The sequence below is a fragment of the Lynx canadensis genome, chromosome D4, assembly GCF_007474595.2.
Source record: "Lynx canadensis isolate LIC74 chromosome D4, mLynCan4.pri.v2, whole genome shotgun sequence".
Classification (NCBI taxonomy): Eukaryota; Metazoa; Chordata; class Mammalia; order Carnivora; family Felidae; genus Lynx; species Lynx canadensis.
This window is the reverse complement of record NC_044315.2, coordinates 72,305,022-72,330,024: the sequence shown is the minus strand read 5'-3', so window position 1 is coordinate 72,330,024 and position 25,003 is coordinate 72,305,022. Positions and strand designations below refer to the sequence as shown.

The following is a 25,003-nucleotide window of genomic DNA, read 5'->3' as shown; positions in this document are numbered from 1 at the left end:
CAGAGCCCATTGTGGGGTTCAATCTCAGAAACCATGAGATCATGACCTGAGCTGAAATCAAGGGTCAGACCAACTGAGCCATTTAAGTGCCCTTGTTTATTTTATAGTATTTTTAAAAGTCTACCTAATTCGTAATTTTAGTCATTTTTTAATATCTTTTTTTTAGTTGTGTCTTTCTTTTTCTTCAGCCATCTTGCCAGAAGTATTTTTAAAGAACTTGCTTTTCAGTTGTTTTGATCTCCCAAATAAGTTTGTTTTTTAGTTTGTTAATGCTTTATTATTTTTATACTACCTTTGATTTTATTTTGTGTTTCTTTTGGAAAAGATTTTTGACATATTAATCATAGCTGTATACTCCAATTTCCTAATTTATCCTAAGGATTTCTACTGCATATCTATTCTTTGTGACAAAAGCAATAAATATGAGAAAATATGAGAGAAAATGATTTGAGTAGGAATAAAAACTTACTCTTTTTAAAAAAAGGTGTGGGGGGTGCACCTGGGTGGTTCAGTCAGTTGAGTGTCCAACTCTTGATTTCCTCTCAGGTCATGATCCCTGGGTCACAAGATCTAGCCCCACATTGGGCTCTGTTCTGAACATGGAGCTTAAGATTCTCTCTCCCTCTGCCCCTCTCCCCTGCTCATGCTTGCTCTCTAAAATTAAAAAAAATAATAATAAAAAAGAAGGTTTAGGATGTCCCAATGATTCTCTCACCCCCCATACCTCTTACTGTTGTAGTTTTATGTAGACCAATTTCATAGACACATATATTTGCTGGGAAGCTTAAAGTTGAAAAGTTACTCTAGCCATGCCATCAAGGAACATAGTAATGGTGCAAAGGACTGGTGTGTCTTTTGTTGTAGCTTGATGCTGGCTTACAAACTAGTTCTAAAGAATTTACCTGATTTTTCTTCTCTCCCTCTTCCTCCTTTGGGTAACAGGAAATTTTTTCTTCAGATTTCAGAATCAGCTCAGCTATGTGCTTGGAACAGGTTGGTTGGTTCTCAGATACTATGAAAAATGTGGCTTGTGTGACTTCCAAGGCAATGTTCTCTGTGTTGACAGAAAGCTAGTTTACATCCACTTTCAGGTCACAGCAAGGCCCCTTTTTGGCAATAGAATATTAGGCTGATGAAACCTGACTTGGTTATCTGTAACAACTTCCTGGCAGCAGTAGGTGACTTCAGAGTGCATACTGTAGTTGGTTATTATTGTCTTTGCACGATCATTTGGTTAATAACCGTTTTTTGCACTAGACCATAAACTCCATGAAGACAAAGTCATGGTGCTGTTTTATTATTTTTTTTTAAATTTTTTTTTCAACGTTTATTTAGTTTTTTGGGGACAGAGAGAGACAGAGCATGAACGGGGGAGGGGCAGAGAGAGAGGGAGACACAGAATCGGAAACAGGCTCCAGGCTCTGAGCCATCAGCCCAGAGCCTGACGCGGGGCTCGAACTCACGGACTGCGAGATCGTGACCTGCCTGGCTGAAGTCGGACGCTTAACCGACTGCGCCACCCAGGCGCCCCATGGTGCTGTTTTAAAAGCCAGCATTGTATGTCCAGAACCAACTGCACTACCCTGTGTACTTAACAAATACTGGTTAAACAAGTAACTATATACATATACATATATATATATATATATATATATATATATATATATATATTTGAAGAATCTACCTGATTTATTGATATCTAGTGTTTTTAAACATCTCTCAATAGGGTCCAAGAACAGTGGCTATCAGTTTCAGATTTTCCAAAACAAGCATAAGATCTGTATATTCAAAACATGGCTTCCAGGGTTTTTTTCTTTAAACACACACACACACACACACACACACACACACCAGATCTTCAAGCTACAAAATTGTTTGCTTGTGTGCCTGATGTATGACAAGTTAGCTCACTTTTAGATTAATTACTGTGGGGGCACCCGGGTGGCTCAGTTGGCTCAGGTCATGATCTGATGGGTTGAGTTTGAGTCCCGCATCAGGCTCTGTGCTGACAGCTTAGAGCCTGGAGATTGCTTGGGATTCTGTGTCTCCCTCTCTGCCCCTCCCCCTCTCACACCCTGTCTCTCTGTCTCAAAAATAAATAAACATTAAAAAAAATTTTTTAGGGTGCCTGGGTGGCTCAGTTGGTTAAGCATCCGACTTCAGCTCAGGTCATGATCTCACAGTTTGTGAGTTCGACCCCTGTATCAGGCTCTGTGCTGCCAGCTCTCAGAGCCTGGAGCCTGCTTTGGATTCTGTGTCACCCTCTCTCTCTCTGTTCCTCCCTGGCTCGCTCTCTCTCTCTCTCTCTCTCTCTCAAAAATAAATAAACATTAAAAATTTTTTTCTTTTAATTTTTTTCAGATTAATTACCCTGAATTCTCACAAATAAAGGCATGAAGATTAAAGAGATTACAGGATTCTAATGATAACCCCTGTTCAGTAAGTAGCAGTTTTTCCTTAAAGCACCCATACAGAGACCAGCATATGGTAGATTATCTGTTGAATAAATAAAGAGTTGCCATTGCCTTGCAGTGGTAGGAGTTTATGGTGGAACCAGCCCTAAATTCTTTACCTTGGCAGTGCCCATCCTCCATTCCTGAACTAAAAATACTAAGACCATTATAGATAGAACCCTGGTGTTTTCTGGTAACTTTGCAAACTGGCTATTATAGACCAACAATCTTGTCTAAACCAAGCGGCCAGCTGATTAATGAAATACACAGAAAGCTGAATAAATACAGAAGGAAGTGGGGGGGGGGGGCCCTGCCTCAACCTACAAAAATACCTACTCTCCACGTCAGGGCTTTGGGAATTTTGTGACAAACTCCCAACAGCACAATTATCTTTTACAGTATTTGTATTTGCAGTATTTGCAGATCCCTACCCTTACTGAGACTGTTGCTTCTAACCTATACATTTTTGGGGTAGCCATAATTTCTTCGATGATGTCCCCCAGAAGCAAAGTTTTCCTACATCTGGTCAGTCCCAAGGAACCCAAAATATTCCCCTGCATAATGTATTAGATAGTTGGTTTCTTTTCCGCTTGACTTGTACATGGCTGCCTTCTGTGTCCTCACGGTCGTGTGTGTGTGTGTGTGTGTGTGTCTATGTCTTTCTGTATAAGCACACCAGTCATATTGGATTAGGGCCCACCCATCTGACCTCATTTTACTTTAATTACAGCTTTAAAGGCCCTATCTCCAAATATAGTTATACTCTGAGGTACTGGAGGACTTTAACATGAATTTGGTGGGTGGGTGAGGGTGGGGGCACAAACTAGTCCATAACACATTTTCCCCTAGGAGTGCATGACCTGCTAAGAGAATCTTCAGGACCTTAGGAGCCAGAGTTTCAGAAAAACTGTCTTTTCCTTAATCTTACTACCTGTGGTCTGTGCTATCTGTGTAGGAAAAAAATTCAGAATTGAGACTACAGAGGTTTGAAAGTAAAATTTTTTAATTGTTAAAAACATAATTCTCATACAAAAATAGACACAAGTTAAAGTTTTATTTAACTCAATGAAGGAGCTGGCAGGATGACAAGCTGTGTAGAAAAGAACTACGTTTCATGTAATCAGTGGGAAAAGAAATTCTAAAATGAAATTTCTAATTTAGATATAAAACCAGCTAATCTTCAAGCAATTAAACCACAACACTTGGGGTTCTCTTCTCTACTGGACATAGATGTGTTTTTTTAAGTTTATGTATTTGCGAGAGAGTATGAGCAAGCTGGAGAGGGCAGAGAGAGAGGGGGAGAGAGTGAATGTGAGAAGTAAGCCCACTGACCCAATCAAAGGAGGGACATGGAGACTGAGCACAGTGAAGCGGGGCTTTAATCAACATTCTTGCAAGAGCCTGTCTGATGGACAGGCACACTCTGGTAGGTTAGTCTCCTAGTGTGCAGGTCCCTCCCCTGATTCCTCATTGGCTGAGGACTACCGAGGCTACACCATTAGCCGGAAGTTGCCTATGCCCATGTAAGGCAAAAAGTAGTCTGATTGGAACAAATGTACATCCCCTCACGTGATGCAGAAACTTCAGTTCTTTGGCACATGCTCATTGCAGAGCCCACAAAATGGAGAGGATAAGAAGAACCAGGAAGTGAAGTGTCTAAGGATTTGGGACTCCATTGTTGGGAGAGGTTCGTACATATTTCCAATAGGTTGTAAACCTATTAACTAGACAGCACAGCTTTTTGTTTTATTTCAGAAAGTGAAACCTTTCACTTCTCGCAGAGAATCCCAAGCAGGATCCGTGCTGTTAGCACAGAGCCTGACATGGGGCTCGATCTCATAAATATGAGATCGTGACCTGAGCTGAAATCAAAAGTCAGATGATTATTCCACTGAGCCACCCAGGCACCCCTCTACTGGATATATATGCTTTCTCAAATCACACCTTAATGGCATTCTATAAGTTAACCTCTAACATTACAGGATTGTTAGTCACGTAATCGTCCATTATGTACTAATTCAAAGCTTTAGATCCTTTCCTGCATACATAAAATCACCACTTACAATATAATACATATTGTTCTTCATCCTGAGTCTCCTTGAACAACTTTGCCAGCCATGGATCTTAAAAGAAATACTTCTGAGGACTGACTTCTGGCATGATGTCATAAGGTGCTCCACTGACCTGCTCCCCAGTAAAAGTGAAGCTACAAAAAAAAAGGGGGGGACAGGGGGACTCCAGAAATGTTCCTAAAGGCAAACAGCACATAAGAAAACATTTATTGAAGAACAGCTAGGTAAGAAAACATAATAAGAAAGGTGAGAGTCTGTGGTATTTGAACCAAGATGGCAACCTGTCCCCAGGTCCCACACTGCTGAGACCCAGAACATCCCCAGTAGCAGAATAATACCTTTTCTCATCCTTCTCACAGCCACCTATTGCTGACACTAAGTCCAAGTGTGGTCAAGAAGTAGGGACCTTCTTCTACTCAGCCCCTCTTTGTGGAACGGAGGCTCTTCCTCAGGTGTGGCATGTTGAGAATACTGGGTCCCTGTCACTTTTGCCCTGGCTTGTGAAGCAATGGTTCCATGCCAGGAAAGGCAAGCCAAGAGGACCTTAGGCTGCTCCCCATTGACATAGACTCTCCCTTTGACAAAACTTGAGTCAGGCTCTTTTTTTTTTTTTTTTTTTTTTTTAATGTTTACTTATTTTGAGAAAGAGAGAAGGTGTGCACGGGACAGCAGCAGAGAGAGGATCCCAAGCAGGCTCTATGCTGTCAGTGTGGAGCTGGACACAGAGCTCAGGAACTGAGAGATTGTGACCTAAGCCGAAATCAAGAGTCAGACTAAGCCACCCAGGCACCTCTAGTCAAGCTCTTTTAAACTCTTATTCTCAAATAGACCTCATCCTTGGGCCTGTCCTCATGAGCCCAATTTTTGCCAGAATCCTGCTAAATCAGTTTAGGGAGAATCCTTTGTTTTCATTAGCCTGACTTTGCTACTCTTCTGTCTTCATTAGGGTGACTTTTATTTTTCCAGGAGTCTCCTGTGTAGGTAAATAGTTTGATTTTTCATATAAGATCTTAAAGAAATACTCATCAAGTTTTCAGTGGAAAACAATCATTTTTGCCCTTGAGTCTTGAGTCTTCCCCTTAAAATCCTTACCTTGCTATTTACACCATTCCTGGACTGTGATATTGTGACCTTCACCCAATCCTAACCAAGATCCCCCCTCCCATCCCTTCTTTGAAAAACCTGTCTTAAATCAAACTTCCACCTAATTCTGACCTTACTCCCTCTATCTGAGACCATCTGAGACACAGCCAAAGCTTTTTTCAAAGCTTACTGAGGTAAGCAGTAAACTAGCTTTGTCTTCTCAATAGGTATGTTGGTGAAATTTGAAGATCTGACTTTTGACACTGCTTTTGCATAGAAAATTTGATTTTACTTTGATTTTATGTTTATCTAAGGAGTCTTGAGATTATAGAGACACAGCACCCCACACACCCACATTTATGTGGCTCTAGTGCCCACCCATATTTCCCTCCAGGAGGCCTGTGCCTGGTTTCCTCATGATTTGGGGGAAATTCTGGTCAACCAGGATGAAGAATCTTGTATGCCAAAGCATGTGTATTAAGTTCATCTTAACTTTACTGTTGCCTTTTATGTGTCAGATTCTGTGTTGGGCACAGAGATAAATAAAGCATATCTGCTACTGAGCTCACAGTATAATCAGAGAGGCAGACACATATACAAATAAGTATAATAAGAAGACCTAAATGTCAGGATGAATTAGGATGAAATGTTATGAGGAAACACATAGATGAGGTATCCAGGGCGCCTGGGTGGCTCAGTCAGTTAAGTGTCCAACTCTTGATTTCAGCTCAGGTCATGATCTCACGGTTCGTGAGTTCACTGTACTGACCTCGCTGAACGTGCTTGGGATTCTCTCTCTCTGCCCCCCTCTCTCTCTTCCCCTTCCCCACTTGTGCACGTTCACACATGCTTTCTCTCTTTCAAAATAAACAAATTAATTAAAAAAAAAAAAAGGCATCCAATTCAGTGTGGGCTGTAGGAAAGGCTTCCGGGAGGAGGGGCAACCTGAACAGGGTATCTTTATTAAGGGGCGCCTGGGTGGCCCAGACGGTTAAGTGTCCGACTTCGGCTCAGGTCATGATCTCACGGTTCGTGGGTTCAAGCCCCGCATCAGGCTCTATGCTGACAGTTCAGAGCCTGGAGCCTGTTTCGGATTCTGTGTCTCCCTCTCTCTCTGCCCCTCCCCCACTCGCTCTGTCTCTGTCTCAAAAATAAATAAACATTTTTTTAAATTTTTAAATTTTTTTTTTCAACGTTTATTTATTTTTGGGACAGAGAGAGACGGAGCATGAACGGGGGAGGGGCAGAGAGAGAGGGAGACACAGAATCGGAAACAGGCTCCAGGCTCCGAGCCATCAGCCCAGAGCCTGACGCGGGGCTCGAACTCACGGACCGCGAGATCGTGACCTGGTTGAAGTCGGACGCTTAACCGACTGCGCCACCCAGGCGCCCCTAAATTTTTAAATAAAATACATTATTAAAATTAATTTATCTGTTTTTTAAAATGTGACTGCTAGAAAATTGTGAATTACACGTGAGGTTCAAATTTGTGGCTTACATTATATTTCTGTTGAGAAGTGTGGCTTTAACTCATTGGATGAAGACAGAAAAAGGTTGAGAGTATGATTGCTGAAGCCAGACTACCCGGGTTCAAATCTTAGCTCTCCTGTTTAAGAGCTGTGTGATCCTGGGCAAATTTCTTAGTTTCATGGTATATTAGTTTGCTAGCTGCCACAACAAAATACCACAAACTAGGTGGTTTAAACAACAGAAATTTATCTTTTTACAGTCCTGGAAGCTGGAAGTCCCAGATCAAGTTGTCAGCAGATTTAGTTTCCCCTGAGGCCTCTCCCCTTGGCTGGCAGACAGTCCTCTTGCTGTGTTCTCACATGGCCTCTCTGTGTGTATGCATCCCTGGTCTGTTCCTCTTATTCGGACACCAGTCCTGTTGGATTAGGGCCCTACCCTCATGACCTCATTTAACCTTAATGTTCTCCTTGAAGACCCCCATCTCCAAATACAGTCACATTGATGTATCCACATATGAATTTTGGGGAACACAATTCAGTCCATTGCACTTGGTCCTTTGGTTGCCTCTCTATAAAATGAAGAGGCACCTGGCTGGCTCACTTAGTACAGCATGTGACTCCTATCTCAGGGTTGTGAGCTCAAACCCCACGTTGGGTGTAGAGCTTACTTAAAAAGAAAATGAGGATCATAATAATGCCCTTCTCGTATAGTTGTTGTGAGGCATTAATGAGTTACTGTTTATAAAGTACTTAGGATAATCCTGTAATACCATAAACGTTATCTAAAGTTACCTATTATTGAACAGTCATCCAACAGTCCAGGAAATGATCCAAAAGTTCTACATTTACCTCCAGTGAATAGCTATGTCCCCTTTCCCTGAGATCCTAAGGTTGTAGCCCTGACACAAGAATGAAGTTAGAAAATCCAGTTGAAGAGAAAGATTGCTATGTTCCTTTGTCTCTGCCATAGACCTAATTATCTTAGCTAGGTGTTTGGAAGATGCCAAAGATGTCTTAAACTGGGGAAGTGGGTCCCCACCCCATAATAAGATGATATTATACCATCATCTTATGGAAATGTCAGCTAAACTGTGGTTTGGCCAGAAAACGATGGAAATTAGCATAAAGCCAGAGAAACCTTCATGGTTTCATGCCACGTTCCTACTCTGACACCAGGCAACACACACACGGTCTAGCGGGTCATCTGGAATTAATGATCTCAGTGGGCATGAAAGGGTCAGGTGGACAAGGAAACCCTGCCCATCTATCTCAGACCCAAAGCCTGAAATCTAGAATGTCTTCACAATAAAGTGTTTCTTATCCTAAAGTCACCATCCTCATAGAACCAGATACGCCCTCCAACTAGGCCAGGAATTTGAATTTAAGTAAGGTACTGTCAGCACGGTAAAGCCTCTGCGATTATTCTTGGCACTGTTTTTTTCCTATTTAGAGCAGTTTTTCCTCAACTCTTCCTTATTCTCCTTTGATAAACTTACAACACCCCCCACATCACCCTTTAGGCTCATTAGACAGTTTATACTAATTAAACATCACGGCTAAAAACAAAGCAATGGCAATTTTTGAGAACAAATGTATTTTGGTCTTTAAAAACTTTGTGTTTTTATGTATGTATGTATTTAAATATGAAATTTATTGTCAGATTGGTTTCCATACAACACCCAGTGCTCATCCCAACAGGTGCCCTCCTCAGTGCCCATCACCCACCCTCCCACCCCCATCAACCCTCAGTTTATTCTCAGTTTTTAAGAGTCTCTTAGGGTTTGCCTCCTTCCCTCTCTGTAACTTTTTTTTTTCCCTTCCCCTCCCCCGTGGTCTTCTGTTAAGTTTCTCAAGTTCCACATATGAGTGAAAACATATGATATCTGTCTTCCTCTGACTGACTTCTTTCACTTAGCATAATACCCTCCAGTTCCATCCCTGTTGTTGCAAATGAAGAGGATTTCATTCCTTCTCGTTGCCAAGTAGTATTCCATTGTATATATAAACCACAACTTCTTTAGCCATTCATCGGTTGATGGACATGTAGGCTGTTTCCATAATTTGGCTATTGTTGAGAGTGCTGCTATAAGCATTGGGGTACAAGTGCCCCTAGGCATCAGTGTTCCTGTATCCCTTGAGTAAATTCCTAGCAGTGCCATTGCTGGGTCATAGGGTAGATCTATTTTTAATTTTTTGAGGAACCTCCCCACTGTTTTCCAGAGCGGCCGCAGCAGTTTGCAATCCCACCAACAGGGCAAGAGGGTTCCCGAAAAGCTTCGTGTTTTTAATCTTAGTAAGGTAGTATCGGTGTGAGTGCTGAGTGTACTGGCTCCCACAACAAGCCTTGCATCTTATGTACGTGGAAGACACAGCCTGCCTCTATTTGGTTTCTGTGGCCCGATGTGCAGACAAATCAGCTTGGCCTCATACGTTGACGGAAATGATACTGTGGCATACAAAACCGGTCTCTTCTTTACGATAAACAGGGAACTACTTCATCCCTAGATTTCCAATGTGCTTTTCTTTTTTTTTATTTTTTTTTTTTTTAAATTTTTTTTTTTCAACGTTTATTTATTTTTGGGACAGAGAGAGACAGAGCATGAACGGGGGAGGGGCAGAGAGAGAGGGAGACACAGAATCGGAAACAGGCTCCAGGCTCTGAGCCATCAGCCCAGAGCCCGACGCGGGGCTCGAACTCACGGAGCGCGAGATCGTGACCTGGCTGAAGTCGGACGCTTAACCGACTGCGCCACCCAGGCGCCCCACCAATGTGCTTTTCTAAATGTTTTCTTATGCAACTGACTCAACGCCGTATCACCTAAGCTGTTCTTGAGGCATTTTCTGGCAAAGACTGAAAATCAGGAAGGAAGAATTTCCCTCCCACCCTGAGTTTCACAAAGGAAATTTGGGTCTACCTCCCCACACACAAGGAAAAGTTAGCCTGAGTTTATCCTGCAGCTGGACTAGAATGAGGTTGGGATTTGTTTTTCTTGGAAACCACTTTCAAAATTCTTGTCCTTTAGAACATCATCAAGATGAGCAAATGAAAAGACATTCAAATATCAACTGGAATAATCTAGAAATCAATTTTTGTAACACATGCTTAAAGGAATGAACAAGGTTGGTATTTGAGCCTTTATAGCTCAGATTCAATGTCTTCCGGGCTTCAATTCTATATTCCAAACAAAACAAGCTCAATTGCAAGCTAGCCATTTTTGAAAAGTTTGAAAATGTTAGCCTCACCCTGAAGTAGGATAATAGTTTCTAAATTTGGCCAAGTGAATTTCTTTGACCACCCACAAACTTCAGTATGGAACTGCAGAAATTTGTACAAATTTAGCATTGGAGTCCAGATATTCATAAAAATAGGCAAATAAATCCAGTTTTCTACCTACCCCCTGATTACCACGATGGCCTGCAGTCCCCAGAAACCTGCCAGGGACTCTCAAACCAAGTCTTTGTCCGTGTGTGTGTGTGTGTGTGTGTGTGTGTGTGTGTGTGTATTAATTTTGAGAGAGACAGGGGAGGGGCAGAGAGAGGGAGACACAGGATCTGAAGCAGGCTCCATGCTGACAGCAGAGTGCCCCCTGCGGGGTTTGAACTCACGAACCAAACCAAATCATGAGATCATGACCTGAGCCGAAGTTGGACACTTAACCAACTGAGACACCCAGGTGCCCCAATTCTTTGTCCCTCTTAACCTCTTCCCTCGTCTGTTCAGTTTCTTCACCCCTCCCCCCTGCCCCCGAGATCTCTCTCTATCCACAATCCATTATCTCTATCCATCCTCTGTTCTCTCCTGCTTTTTCCACCTCATCTCCTGTACTGGATTTTCCTTTCAGCCTTTAAAACATGCTCAAGGGGCGCCTGGGTGGCTCGGTCGGTTAAGCATCCGACTTCGGCTCAGGTCATGATCTCACGGCCCGTGAGTTCGAGCCCCACGTCGGGCTCTGTGCTGACAGATCAGAGCCTGGAGCCTGTTTCAGATTCTGTGTCTCCCTCTCTCTCTCTCTGCCCCTCCCCTGTTCATGCTCTGTCTCTGTCTCAAAAATAAATAAACGTTAAAAAAAAAATAAAAAAAAAATGCTCAAGTCTCTCCAATCTTTTTTTTTTTTTTTGAATTTTTTTTTCAACGTTTTTTATTTATTTTTGGGACAGAGAGAGACAGAGCATGAACGGGGGAGGGGCAGAGAGAGAGGGAGATACAGAATCGGAAACAGGCTCCAGGCTCTGAGCCATCAGCCCAGAGCCTGACGCGGGGCTCGAACTCACGGACCGCGAGATCGTGACCTGGCTGAAGTCGGACGCTTAACCGACTGCGCCACCCAGGCGCCCCAAGTCTCTCCAATCTTAAAACAAGGAAATACAACTCCCAAAGCTCTTTCGCTTTACCCTTCTACTTCTCATCTTCCCGTTCACAGACAAACCTCCAAACAGAATTGCCTCTGCTTCTTCATCTTTCTATCCTCATCAAAGCCCCCTCTTTTTTTTTTTTTTGCCACATCCTAAGAACTCCAAATCAAAACTTGCTTTAAAATAAAAGCCTCCACTCCCCTTAAAACAAAGATGACTTACTTTGTGTTTGCAGTGGGAACAGTAGCACAGATGGTACCAAACACGCAACACAAACGACACCCTTTGGCTAACAAATGCGCACCGATTTCCACCTCAACTGCAGCTTGTTCTGACTGCTTGCCCATTCCATATTCTCCACATGCCTCACAGCCTAGAGTGTCACACTTGAATCTCTCTGTATTTTGTATTACAAAATGAATTTTCACAATAGAATAAAATTTTTTTAATTTTTTAAATGTTTATTTTTGAGAGAGAGTGAGAGAGCACAAGCAGGGGAGGGACAGAGAGAGAGAGAGAGAGAGAGAGAGAGCGAGAGGGAGACACAGAATCCAAAGTAGGCTCCAGGCTCTGAGCTATCTGTCAGCTCAGAGCCCGACATGGGGTTCAAACCGGTGAACCTCAAGATCATGGCCCAAGCCCAAGTTGGATGCTTAACTCACTAAGCCACCCAGGCACCCCAAAATCAAAATATTTTTTATGTTTTCCCCCATTCTGAGATTCTGATATGCATGCACACTTCCCACTTCGTGGTTGAGCATCACTGATCTAAATTTTTAGGGAAATAGTAATTCCTTTTTTCTTCTAAGTAGACTGTGGGCCCCAGCCTTTCTGTATTAGTAGCAATGACATCTCCAGAAAGCATAGATGATTAGAATGTAAACATGGCCTTGCAATTAGGGCTTCTGAATGCCAGGTGACCTTTTCTCTCACAGTGGAAATGTCATTGTCATGTTTCTCTTTTAATTTGTGACTAAGAATGAATGTCATCACCCACAATCTCTTGTTCTTCTGATGACCAGTCACTATATAAATAACACAGCTACATGCAACTAAATTTCCCAAGATTGCAGACCTATTTAGAGAGGTGGTCCTTTATTTAAGGAATAATGGAGATAAAACCTAAAGAGGTAACGTCCTTGGTGATACCAAGATGAATTTGAAGAAAACTTCTGGCCATTCATTCAGCACACACTAAAGTACTTCCTGTGTGAGATCCGGTGATCACAAAGTCAAATAAGGCAAGACTCTTGTGCCCTGGTTAGAGGGGGAGAGAGAACTAAGCAGGCATTTATTAAACATTGGAAGCAAGGGGTTCATAAAACATGAGAGGAGCACAATGGAAGAGGAAGGAGCCAGAGTGACGTCTGGGCAGGGTCTCGAATGATATAACAGTCAGAAGGGTCTAGGTGATGCTGTGGTAATAGATAAACCCTAAAAATTCACAACTTTCCAGCTATGAATGAAAGTTCATTTCTATGAGCTGGGCAACCATCCTTTAACTTTTATATATATATATAACTTTAACTTTATATATATATATATATATATATATATATATATAATGTTTATTTTTGAGAGAGTGAGAGAAAGCACAAGCAGGGAGGAGAGGGGGGTGGGGGACAGAGGATCCAAAGCAGGATCTGTGCTGACAGCAGAAAGCCTGATGCGCGGCTAAAACTCACAAACTGTGAGATTATGACCTGAGCTGAAGTCAGATGCTTAGCCGACTGAGCCACCCAGGCGCCCCACCCATCCTCTATCGTATCATCTAAAACACATAACCTCCAAAGTCTCCTCAGCAGGGGAAGAACAGTGACTCTCGAATGCCCGAGTCCTTAAGTGCCTTGTCTGAGAAGTGACACTTACTTTAACGTACAATACTATTGTATGGGACACGCTCATACTGAAACAGCATTTGTCGTTTATGAATTCAAGCTTAACTGGGCATCCAGCATTTTTATTTGCTAAATCTGGCAATAGTTAAGGAAAAGTTTGCCAACATTTTGTGAATAGTTGCCTCCCCCAGCAGCAGAGACGGATGCGTCCTGAGTGTCAGCCTCACATGTTGAGTTACACAGTCCCCACAGGCACCAAGAGCTCTTGCTGGCATATAGGTTCTGCCTGGGCAAGCAGAGGAGAGAGCTTGGGCAGTGGCCAGAAGACCATAGCTGTTGAAGGAAATGCAGAGCTGCCTGCGTGGGTGAGAGAGCTGTTTCAGCACTGACCGAGCCCTTTGGAGCTCTTCTCCATGCCAGAGCCTCCCACACACCTGGCCTGGAAGCTCACATGGGTTTCCAGGGCCAAAGTGGGTCCCATCTGCTCAACTGCAGAGGGAAGTGTCCTTCTGGGGACTGAGTCTGTCCAAATATCTTAATGGCCACCCATCTAGAAGCAGGGCACAGAGCGAGTAAGAGTGTTACTGTTCCGGGATGGTGCCCTCTGTACAAACTCCCATCAAAGGCACAGGGGTCCATCTCCCAAGTTCCAGCATCCAGGCTCAGACTTCAATATGGCAGAACAGGGGTATATTTCAGAGTACACTCTGGCAAGCCTGCCCCTGTATTTGCAGAGCCCAGGGCAAGAGTAAACACACCTCATATGGAAAAACATAACTTCCTAAATATAAACTTGAAAAATATGTGAAAAGCTCTGGCTTTGATACAGCTAAAAGTTGGCAGGCTATTAAAGATGACTACCAATATCACACATGTCTGGGTGTTCTGTTGAGAAGCCAGTGATGTTTGGATAAGTAATAAAATAAAAACATTCATAATTTATAATTTGTATATATGTATTCCATAAATTTTAAAAATTCATTTCAGCAAAATTATGTTGATATATTAAAGATTTTCACATAATTTGTATTCCTTTGGCAGTAATCATCCAAAGCAGAGATTGGCAAACCTTTTCTATGAAAGACTAGACAGTAAAAATTTTAGGTTTTGTGGGCCATATGGTTTCTGTGAAAACTACTCAACTCTGTCACTGTAACATGAAAGCAGCCACAGACAACATGTAAACGATGAGCAGTATAGCTGTGTTCGAATAAAACTTTATTTACAAAACAAAAACAGGTGGTGGGCCAGATTTAATCCTGCAGGATTAAAAATCTTTTTTGAATTGTGTTCACAGGGTACAGCATTTAATACATGTTATATTCAAAATCCTCTGTTAAAATTAAGAATAAAATTCAAATTATGATTAGTCAGGATCAATATTTTAAGGCAAAATCACTTAAATAAAGCTGACTTTTAATGTTAAAGACTTGGTTAAATCTTATTAAATATTTTTATAAAAATGAAACTATTCACGATTCTAGCCATCAGTGCTCATTTTGTTGCCAACATAAAGAGCTGGTATCGTGGTTCATATACATTGGATCTAGATCTATATATTTACAGATTTAAAAGTCATATGAACTGGTAATGTTGCAAAATATTTTGTCAGCCATCATAAGCAAAACTGTGCAAAAACTGTGCAAATCTCCGAATATCTTTAGAGCCAAGAATTGGATAAAACATGAAAACAAAACCAACGTGGGCCCTGAACACTGCTGGGAAATGGTACCTCATCACGTCAGAATCTGACATTTGTACCGTACCAGAGAAGGGATTTATAAGGTAGCCAATCTGTCTTCTCTCCTTTTGATGTACTTTCAGTTTTCAGTCCTTCCTGTAGTTTGAAGCGTCTACATCTTAAGTCAACAGTGATACAGTGAGAAACTTTCAAAGCATTTGGAAGCTACTGCCTCTTGTTTAGGAATATGGAGCATGAGAAGCGGAGAGGCATTTCCTAAGTCTGGACAGGGTTGATCACGGGGTCGATGTTTAGAGTGATGGGGTGCTTATGCCAATGCTAAGAGTAGGATCCTGAGGGAGAGGGCACTTTGTGTGACTTTCAATAAGATAATTTTAATGTTCATGCCAAGTCTTTCTTTTCTTCTTTATAATTTATCTGTATTATAACATTCCACTTTCCCAGGAGGCCACAGAAGATGGCAGAGGGCAGGTCCTGGTGCTCCATGGCCCAGGCATCTCCCAGGGCACCTGGCAGCCATTGTGGCCAAACAGGTACCACTGGGCCAGGAGGTAATGGTCACTTGCTGTGAGAGCATCAACGTATCTGGCAATTTCCACAGAAACAAGTTAAAGTACCTGGTCTCTTTCTGCAAGAGAATGATCGCCAGCCCATCCTTTGGCCGCTACCCATTCTTTGCCTCCAGTTATTCTTTATGAAGGTGCGAGGCAGGCTGTCTCCAATACCAAGGGAGGCCAGGCTGCCCTAAGCACCTCAAGGTGTTCAATGGGCCCCACTGCCCTACAACAAGAAGAAGCAGAGGGTCAGTTCCTGCTTCCCTCAAGGTTGTACATAGGTAGCCTACAGGAAAGTTTGCCTGAACCGGGCACCTGGCTCTCAAGGCTGGCTGGAAGAACCAGGCGATGACAGCCACCCCGAAGAAGAGGAAGAAGGCCACAGTCCATTATCTGAAGGAAGAGCAGCTCACAAGACTAATGAAACAGGCCTGAAAGAAGGTTGAGAAGAAAACTGACAAATAGAGGTCCTCAAGACTCTCAGACTCTGGTCTGAGTCTAATAAAGACTGTTCATTAAGACTGTTCATTAAAAAAAAAAATCCATAATTTACACATATTATTTTTATGATTAGATGATGAAATGCTATTTTGTACATTAATAAATTTAACTTGGGGCATTTGGTAGAGCATGCAACTCTTGATCTTGGGGTTCTAAGTTTGAGCCCCATGTTGAATGTAGAGATTACTTTAAAAAAAATCTTTAAAAAAATTTAATTTTTAAGACTACGACTGTAACATGCAGGGTCCTCTGAAAAGCAGGGTTCAGAATGGGGACTCCTCTTACTACAATTAAAGAGTATCCTGACTTGGAGACATTTCCTAGGGAAGTGACAACATGAAGGCTTAGGGCTGGGAATAGGCAGAATTTTCCTTTTAGCTTCGTTTTAATGTATGCCTTTCTTTTGTGTGTCCATGACAAATCAGACACCTCCATTCCCCAGCAAATTTCTTTTTTAAAAAAATATTTATTTATTAATTTATTTAGAGAGAGCATGGGAGCAGGGGAGGGGCAGAGAGAGAGAATCCCGAGCAGGCTCCATGCTGTCAGCACAGAGCCCGATGCAGAACTTGATCTCAGGAACCGTGAGATTGTGACCTGAGCTGATATCAAGACTTGGACACTTAACTGACAAGCCACCCAGACGCCCAGCAAATTTCTTCATGTGTAGATTTTTTTAGACAAAAGCCCTTTTCTATCTTGTGTTCCCTCTTGGGACCCCATTTTCACCTGTTGTGAAAACATACCTGTCTTTTAGGGTCTTGCTTGAAGGCCTTCTTAATGATACCTTTCCTAATCTTGGAGACCGAAGCCCCTTTTTTGAGGCCCCCATAGGTCTTTGTTTAAGCCAGACAAATGCTTCTTGAAAACTAGGTTGGTGTATATGCCTTCCAGTCCTTCCTACCTCTTTGCAGAGGCTACAAATATAGTGTGTGGTTTAAGGAGACCATGGATTCTCCTTGCCTAGTACCTCCCACCCTAGAGAGGTCCCGAGAGCCAGCCTAAGGTGACTTCAGCCTCATTATTCCTGGGGGAGGTGGAGAGTTGGTTTCCAGAAAGCCAATGTTTATTTATTTTTGAGAGATAGAGAGATGGAGCGTGAGCGGGAAATGGGCAGAGAGAAAGAGGGAGAAACAGAATCCAAAGTAGGTTCCAGGCTCTGAGCTGTTAGCATGGAGCCCGATGCAGGACTCCAACCCAGGAACCACGAGATCATGACCTGAGCCAAAGTTGGATGCTCAACCCACTGAGCCGCCCAAGTGCCCCAGAAGTCATCACATTCTAAAAGACCAGAGGATCTTTCTACCCCTTTACCAGAGGGTACACACAATGGACTGCATCTGAAAAGGTAAAGTGTAATGGGTGTGCATTTAAGGTTGTATACCTGAGTTATACAAAATTTGAGTGTATTACAAGGGTCTACTATCAGCACCTGGGGGGAAAGAGCCACTTGATTCTACACTAGTCAGACTATTCTCAGAGTATTGTGTTCAGCTTTGGATATAAATAACTCCTTGAGTAGATACAGTTTAAAGCAACAACAACAACAACAACAGGGGCACCTGGCTGGCTCCCTCAGTAGAACATGCGACTCTTGATCTCAGAGAGATCAATCTTGTGAGTTGAAGCCCCACATTGAGCGTGGAGCCTACCTAAATGTAAAAATAAAAATCAATCAATCAAACGAAACCAAAAGGAGTTACTTAAGATTACTTCAGGGTTTTGGAATCAACTCTCCGCACTCACAGATAATTTTTATATCAAATTATTCTTTCTCATCATGGTAGCTACTTCTTAAACTCGATTTGCCAATGATAAGAGAATGATAAGAGATTCAAAGCCACACCCTCGAATATCATATGGGAAGGGAGGCGAGCTCAAATGAGTTAGGATTCATGGAAATGCATGTTCACTAAATTGAGAAGAGAGTGATTCAGAATAGCCAGTATGCTCATAAGCTATTATCACACCTGCTGTTTTTGTGACTTGCACCCTCTTTCCTGCTGATAAAATATTTCTCTGTATTTCCATCAGAACCACTCACTCCTCTCCAGCTCGGTCTTTGGGATTTGGATGCGGTTGACCCCACACTCAGGGTGAGTCCCGGTGGCTCCAGGCTAACTATTGGCCCTATTATCCGGTAAGGTGGCGTGGTTGGTTTAGCTAAGGGTACTTGTCCCCAGGCGTAAACAGGCTCAAGGCTTTTGTGTCACTCTTGGGGAAGAGAAGCTTTCTCTGTCCACTGAGTTTGAAGCTGAGAGGATTCAAGAACTTCTATGGCAAGAACCACGTTATGATTGTCAGGGAGAAACTGAGGAGCAAGCAGAGCCAAGAGGACAAACTGGATTCCAGGAGCACTGTTTCAGTTTGGTGATGACCTTGGGTCAGACCTGTTTTTGAATATTTTAGGTTATGGGAGCCAATAAATTCCAGTTTTGATTTCAACATTTTGGATAATTTAAAGTCCCTCGAACAAAAAGTCTCTTAAACAGTACACAGCAGGGCTATGAGGGAGAGGGACCTGGGAAAGAAGAACTTTAACAGCAGCTGGTGAGTTGGTAAGTTATCCTGTTTGAGCAGGTGCAGTGGGTGCAACTTAGATGATGTGTGACAACCTCACATAACATGTGAGCATCTACAATTTCTGGCCTGTCAGCCCAACACTGTGGCTGATATTGGCAAATCGAGTTTAAGAAGCTACCATGATGAGAAAGAATAATTTGATTTAAAAATTATCTGTGAGTGCGCAGGGTTGATTCCAAAAACCTGCCAGGGAAAATCAAAGCATAAGAAATCTTTTGAACTGGATAATACATGCTTTCTTTTCCATTACCCACTTTGGCACAGATTCAAAGTTTCTCACTCATATCCATTTTAAAGCAACTGTGTGAGCAAGTCAGTACAATGCGAGGTGTCTCAGAATCCTGGAGACAGTTTGGGAGACAGTCACCTGGGGATATATCGTCTAGGAACCACTGAGCCCTTGAATGAACAGGAAATTAGACATGTCGGGAGATGAGTAATCTGAAGCTTTTCCACATTGGCCTGCTCCAAGGATGTGCAGCTGAGGTGAATATTAACACCCACAGTGACTGACTCCACTCCTTCCTTCCTTCCCCAAATATGTAGAACACATACTAGGTACCAGGAGTTGCCAGATACAAGGATAGCTGGTTAACAAAGCACTTGCCATGCCCTTGAGCAACTTATAGTCCAGTGAGAAAGACAGACACGTGAGTGCTAAAAGTAATTTACAGGGGGACTTTCAGAAGTAGAAATGTAAACTTAGTATTTGTGTGTTTCACTGAGTGTAAATTATATCTCAATTTTTTTAGGTGAGGGGGAAAAAAAGAGGAATCACTTGAAAGCACTGGCAATCCAGGCAGGGAGTTGTCAGACCACCAATATAGAAATGATTTGTGACAGATATAAGGCAGATGTGATCAGATTAATAAAAATGTGAAAGAGCCAATGTACCTACACCCCCATAAATGTAGAAAGAGAGGATCTCCAAAAAAGTGTACTTTCTGTTTAAAACTCCAGAATAGCTCCAAGTGCAGAGACAGCAGGGACCGGGAGAAGGAACTGGTATGACGATGGTAACTAATTCATGAGCTGTAAACATCCGTGCTTTGAAGTGGCAAGTTTAAAATCTTTTCCTCAAGTGAAAATTTGGAGTAAAGCTTATTGCTTACCAAATAAGAGGAGAGTCATGAGGGGCGGCTGGGTGGTTCAGTCAGTTAAGTGTGTGACTTTGGCTCAGGTCATGATCTCGTGGTTCGTGGGTTCAAGCCCTATGTCGGGCTCTGTGCTAACAGCTCAGAGTCTGAAGCCTGTTTCAGATTCTGCGTCTCCCTCTCTCTGCCCCTCCCCCACTCACGCTGTCTGTCTGTCTCTCTCTCAAACATAAATAAATGTTAAAACAAATTTTAAAAAGATAATGTATAGAAACCAATTTGACAAAAATTATATTTTATATATGTTTATAATAATTTTATAATATATATAATATATATAGATGATATTATATTATATAGATATAGATATAGATAGATGAGAATCAAGAGTCATGATACAAGAGGCTCCCAGAGAAGGCACTAGAGCCAGAGAAAGTAGCAGTTTCCCCCTTCCACCCCCAAGACCACTGGAGCTATGACCACTGTAACCAAATCTTCACTTACTCCTAAGAAAGCACAGATTCCTGGGGCTCCTGGCAGGCTCAGTCTGTAGAACACATGACTTTTGATCTTGGGGTCATGAGTTCAAGCCCCACATTGGGTGTGGAGCCTACTTAAAAAAATAAAACTCTTAAAAAACAAAAAACAAGCAAGCAGAAATTCTCACCAGGACAGAGGAAGTATATCCAAATCTCTAATTCTAAATAGACAAGATTCCCTTGGAAAAAATAAGAACAGTCAAAAATCATGAAACAACTGAGGAAAACCAGCAGAAGAGTCATTGAACTACAAGTCAGTGAACGACCTCCTGATGAAACAGAGTTAATCAGGAAAGAAAAGAACTTTAAAATACGATAGTTGGTATACTAAAGGGAATTCAAGATGCTATCACATCTACAGAGATAAAAACCATTTTTATAAAAAAGAAACAGAGTTCTTGGAAATTAAAAGCATGATTGCTGGAATAAAAAAATATTTTGACAGGGGCGCCTGGCTGGCTCAGTCAGTAGAGCATGTGACTCTTGATCTCAGGGTTGTGAGTTGAAGCCCACACTGGGCATGGAACTTAAAAAAAATTATTTAAAAAAAATTTCAACAGATGGACTGAAGAGCAGAACGGGTATGGATGAAGGTCAAATTAGTGAACAGAGTGACCTCAGGGTGGCCTCAGGTAGAATTAGTGAGATAGGCTGGTCTCCCACATTCAGTGGATAAAGCCAAAGCAGAGATGGATCATGGAGGCTAGAGGCACACTTTTAGAAATTGCCTACCATAAATCCCAGAAAGGATATACATGAAAAGAATTGAGAGAATGAAATAATCAAAGAATCAAAAGGAAAAAAATGTCTCTGCCAAAGAAAGGCTCAAATCACAAAATAAAAAGGTCCAATGAGTACTAGGTAAGAATAATGAAAACCACATCCGCATGACATTTCTGAATTCCAAGGGGAAGGAGAAAAATCCCTAAAATTCGTGGGGGGGGGGGGGGGGGGCAGGGAGACACATCACCTAGAAGGAGCTGATCACCAAATTAGCCTGGGGTTCTCATCTGCAACACTAAAGCTAGAAGGCTAAATTTCAAGGGAAAATTCCAGACCCCGTTAAACTACCTTTTAATCATTTTGATTTCAGAATTCTATACTCAGTTAATCTACAATCGAATTTTGAAAGCAAAATCAAGACATAGTTGGACGTGCAAACATTCAGAAAGTTGACCATCCAGTAAAACTTTCTGAAAGACATGCTCAAAGATGTACCAGAAGAAGTTTAAAGAAGAGGAAGGGGAGCAGAGAGAGGAAGACCTAGGGCGTAAAAAAAAAAGCAAAGAAACCGAGTAAACTTGTAGCTAAGTGCATTGCAAAATCAGAGAATAAAGTGTTTATATTTTGAAGGTTGAACAATTTGCCAAGGTCAGTGATCTGGGTTTCACCGTCAGCTGCTCTTTATCACACAAAATCTGTCGTGGGCTTCCTCCGCAATTGTGTTTGTCGATGCTGGGCGTGCCCTTCTTCTCCTTAGGGCTGTGGGTGGCTGCGCAGGGTCCTGGGGCTGATCCTGGGTCCGGAAATGGGCTGTCAGCAGGCTTCCTTTCCGGGTTTGTGGAACAAACAGACCGACAGCTGAGGCTTCCTCAAGTGAAGCAGGTGACTCTGTGGGGGCCTGCTACATGTGTGTGTGTGACAGACTGGGTGACAGAGCCCCAGTCTCACCGAGGTCAAGGGGAGGATGGACAAATACTGGAATGTGAACTTCAGTCTGTTAGAGGGTCTGGAGTTGGTTCCCAAATCCACATCTGCTCCTCCAGCTTCTGCTGGTGGGATCACGGGGCATCTGAGTCCCATTGGAGAGCAAGTGCCGGTGGGAAGTGAGAGGGAAGGGCATTGCTCTGCCAGGGGCCTTCCCTGCTTTCCTGAGCCATCTCTTCCCACCCATGTTTTGTTTTGTTTTGTTTTTAAATATTTATTTATTTTGGGGGAGAGCGCAAGCGGGGGGAGGGGCAGAGAGAGGGGGACAGAGGATCCGAAGCAGGCTTCCTGCTGACAGGCTGACCGCAATGAGCTGGGAGATCATGACCTGAGCTGAAGTCAGAGGCTCAACTGACTGAGCCACCCAGGCACCCCATGGGTTTTTTTTGTTTTGTTTTTTTTTAAGTACAATTTGGAATGGATAATCTTCCAAAGCTTTGTTTTTTTAAACGTTTATTTATTTATTTTGACAGAGAGTGGGGCAGAAAAAGGGGGAGAGAGAGAGAATCCCAAGCAGGCTCTGCGCAGTCAGCACAGAGCCCGATGCAGGGCTCCGACTCATGAACTGTAAGGTCATGACCTGAGCAGAGTCAAAGGCTTAACCTGCTGGTCCACTAGGCGCCCCCCAACCCATGCTTATTTTGCTTTTGTAAGAACACTGGCGTTTTGGGTGGGCTGTGTATCTGATAGCCCTGGTTCCAGCCCACCCGTGTGCAGCAGCAAATAATGTATTTGCTACCCAAGTTCCACAAACTAACTCCAGGCTGAGTGTATGGTTTGTGTGCCTGTTTGGAGGGAGGGAGAGACGTGTTAGAGAGGGCAGAATAATCCTGCTGTTCCTCACATGGCAACGAGGGGTCTGGGAGTCCCCGAGCATCCAAGAAGGAGAAGTCTAGAAGTCTACCTTTGCTTGACTTAGAGACAGCCAGCAGCAGGGGCATTTCTCCAGAGGCAGGTCCCTGTTATCAGTCTCCACACATCTGCTTGAGATGACACCTCTGTTCTGGGAAGGTCAATGTGGCTCCTTTCAAGGTCAAGGTGGCCTTCTGGTGTTCTCAGATGTCTTGTCAGCTAGGGTAGCTGTGTGTGGATGTACAGTGGGGGTGATATAGAGGGATTCACTTTTATCTGCTTCTTTTATTTATCTTTTAAAGTTTATTTTGAGAGAGAGAGAGAGCCCATGCGTGCATGTGCGTTGTGGGGCGAGGGGCAGAGAGAGAATCCCAAGCAGGCTCCTTGCTGTCAGGGTAGAGCCCAACTCAGGGCTTGAACCCACGAACCATGGGATCATGACCTGAGCCGAAATCAAGAGCCAGACTGAGCCACCCAGGTGTCCCCACTTTTATCTGTTTCAAACACAATTTTCAATAAGCATAATTTAAAATGTTAAACAAAATTCAGGCAAGTAAATTTGAAGATTTAATTGGCTTCATTAAGTGATTCATGAATTGGGCAGCATCCCATCTAGCAAGTCCAGAAGAACTCTGAGGACTTGCACAAAATGGAAGGGTTTTACGGGAAGGAGGGCGGGGCAAGAAAGTTATTAGTAAAAGGACAGGATTGTCTCAGGCAAGGTTGCTTTTTTTTTTTTTTTTATGTTATATTTATTTATTTTGAGAGAGAGAGAGCATGAGAAGGGGAGGGGCAGAGAGAGAATCCCAAGCAGGCTTCACACTGTCAGCCGCGGAGCCCAGTGCGGGGCTCGAACTCATGAAAGGAGAAACCATGCCCTGAGTGGAAACCAAGAATCAGATGTTCAACTGGCTGAGCCACCCAGGCACCCCAAAGTCACTTTTCCTTAGGGGAAAGAGCAAGGGATCTTATGCAGATGACCTCATCTTCCTTTGGAGGTGGAGAGGGCTCACGCTACAGATTCATTGGCTCTTCTGGGAAAATTCCTGACTGACCCATTGAGACTACATTTTGAGGGGAGGTTGAAACTGCAATTAGATTAGGTATTAAGCTCCCGCTTTGGGGAGTTGGCCCACGGGACACCCTTTTGGGCATGTGGTTTTCTTTTCTTCAAACATTAGAATCATTCCTGTTAATGCAAACTTCAAGCAAGAAGTTCAGTGCCAGAGTATATCAAACTCATTACAATAGGATATTTAAGCCATTCCTAAAACAAGCCTATAAGCACTTCACTTAACATTTGCAAACGTGCTGGTGGTGTTCCCAAGCCAAACTGTAGGAAAAGCAGTACATCCCTTCTGGTCGGTCAAGCAAGGGATTTTTCCAGAAGAGTTCCAGAATATTTGGTACCCGGCCTCCCTGTCCCCTTCTCCTTCTGGCCTTGTACCCAGAGGAGCATCCACTGGGCAAACCCCAAACTTTACGTTGGAAGCAGACATAGCGAAGGGGAGCCTGAGGAAAAACCCTAGAGATGGTGGACCGGTGTTCCCTTTCTATTTGCCTGTCTTCCTCCTTCCCACACCCTGGCTGTTTCTCAGTCCACTCAGGAGTCTCTTGGGATCCCATCCACTTATGTCTATGGGGGGATGGGACTTTTCCAGGGAGCTTTCCTGTAATTCTAATCCCACATAGAGTTACCAGGATCCAAAACTGATTTGGAAAGGCCTACGTGTTAGTTCTTGTCTGGTAAAATAAAAAGAAAAACTGGCATCTAATTTTTTTTTCCACTGACTTAAAAAAAAAAAAGATTTTAATCATTTTGAAATGCACAGTTCGGTGGCATTAAGTACATTCACATTGCTGTGCACCCATATCCACCATCAGCCACAGAACTGTTTTCATCTTGTAAAACCGAAACTCTCTACCCATTAAACACAAATTCCCTGTTCCCCTCTACCCTCAACCCCGGGCAACTACCCTTTTACTTTTGGTCTCTAGAAATGTGGCTACTCTAAGTACCTCATATGAATGAAATCATACAATATTCATCCCTATAAAAGTGGCCTGTTTCACTTAGCATTGTGTCATCAAGATTCACTGATATTGAGGCACATGTCAGAGTTTTCTTCCTTTTTAAGACTGAGCGATATTCCATTGTATGAATATACGACATTTTGTTTCTCCATGGATATTTGGGTTGTCT

General features: G+C 42.8%; 1 long non-coding RNA gene across 1 annotated transcript; it reads left to right on the top strand.

Annotated features, from left to right (window-relative positions):
• Positions 1 to 622: 622 nt before the first annotated feature.
• LOC115499788 lies at positions 623 to 16,539 on the top strand. Its single transcript, XR_003964295.1, has 3 exons — positions 623 to 993; positions 2,362 to 2,439; positions 15,415 to 16,539. It is a non-coding gene; the product is annotated as an uncharacterized LOC115499788 (long non-coding RNA).
• Positions 16,540 to 25,003: the final 8,464 nt, after the last annotated feature.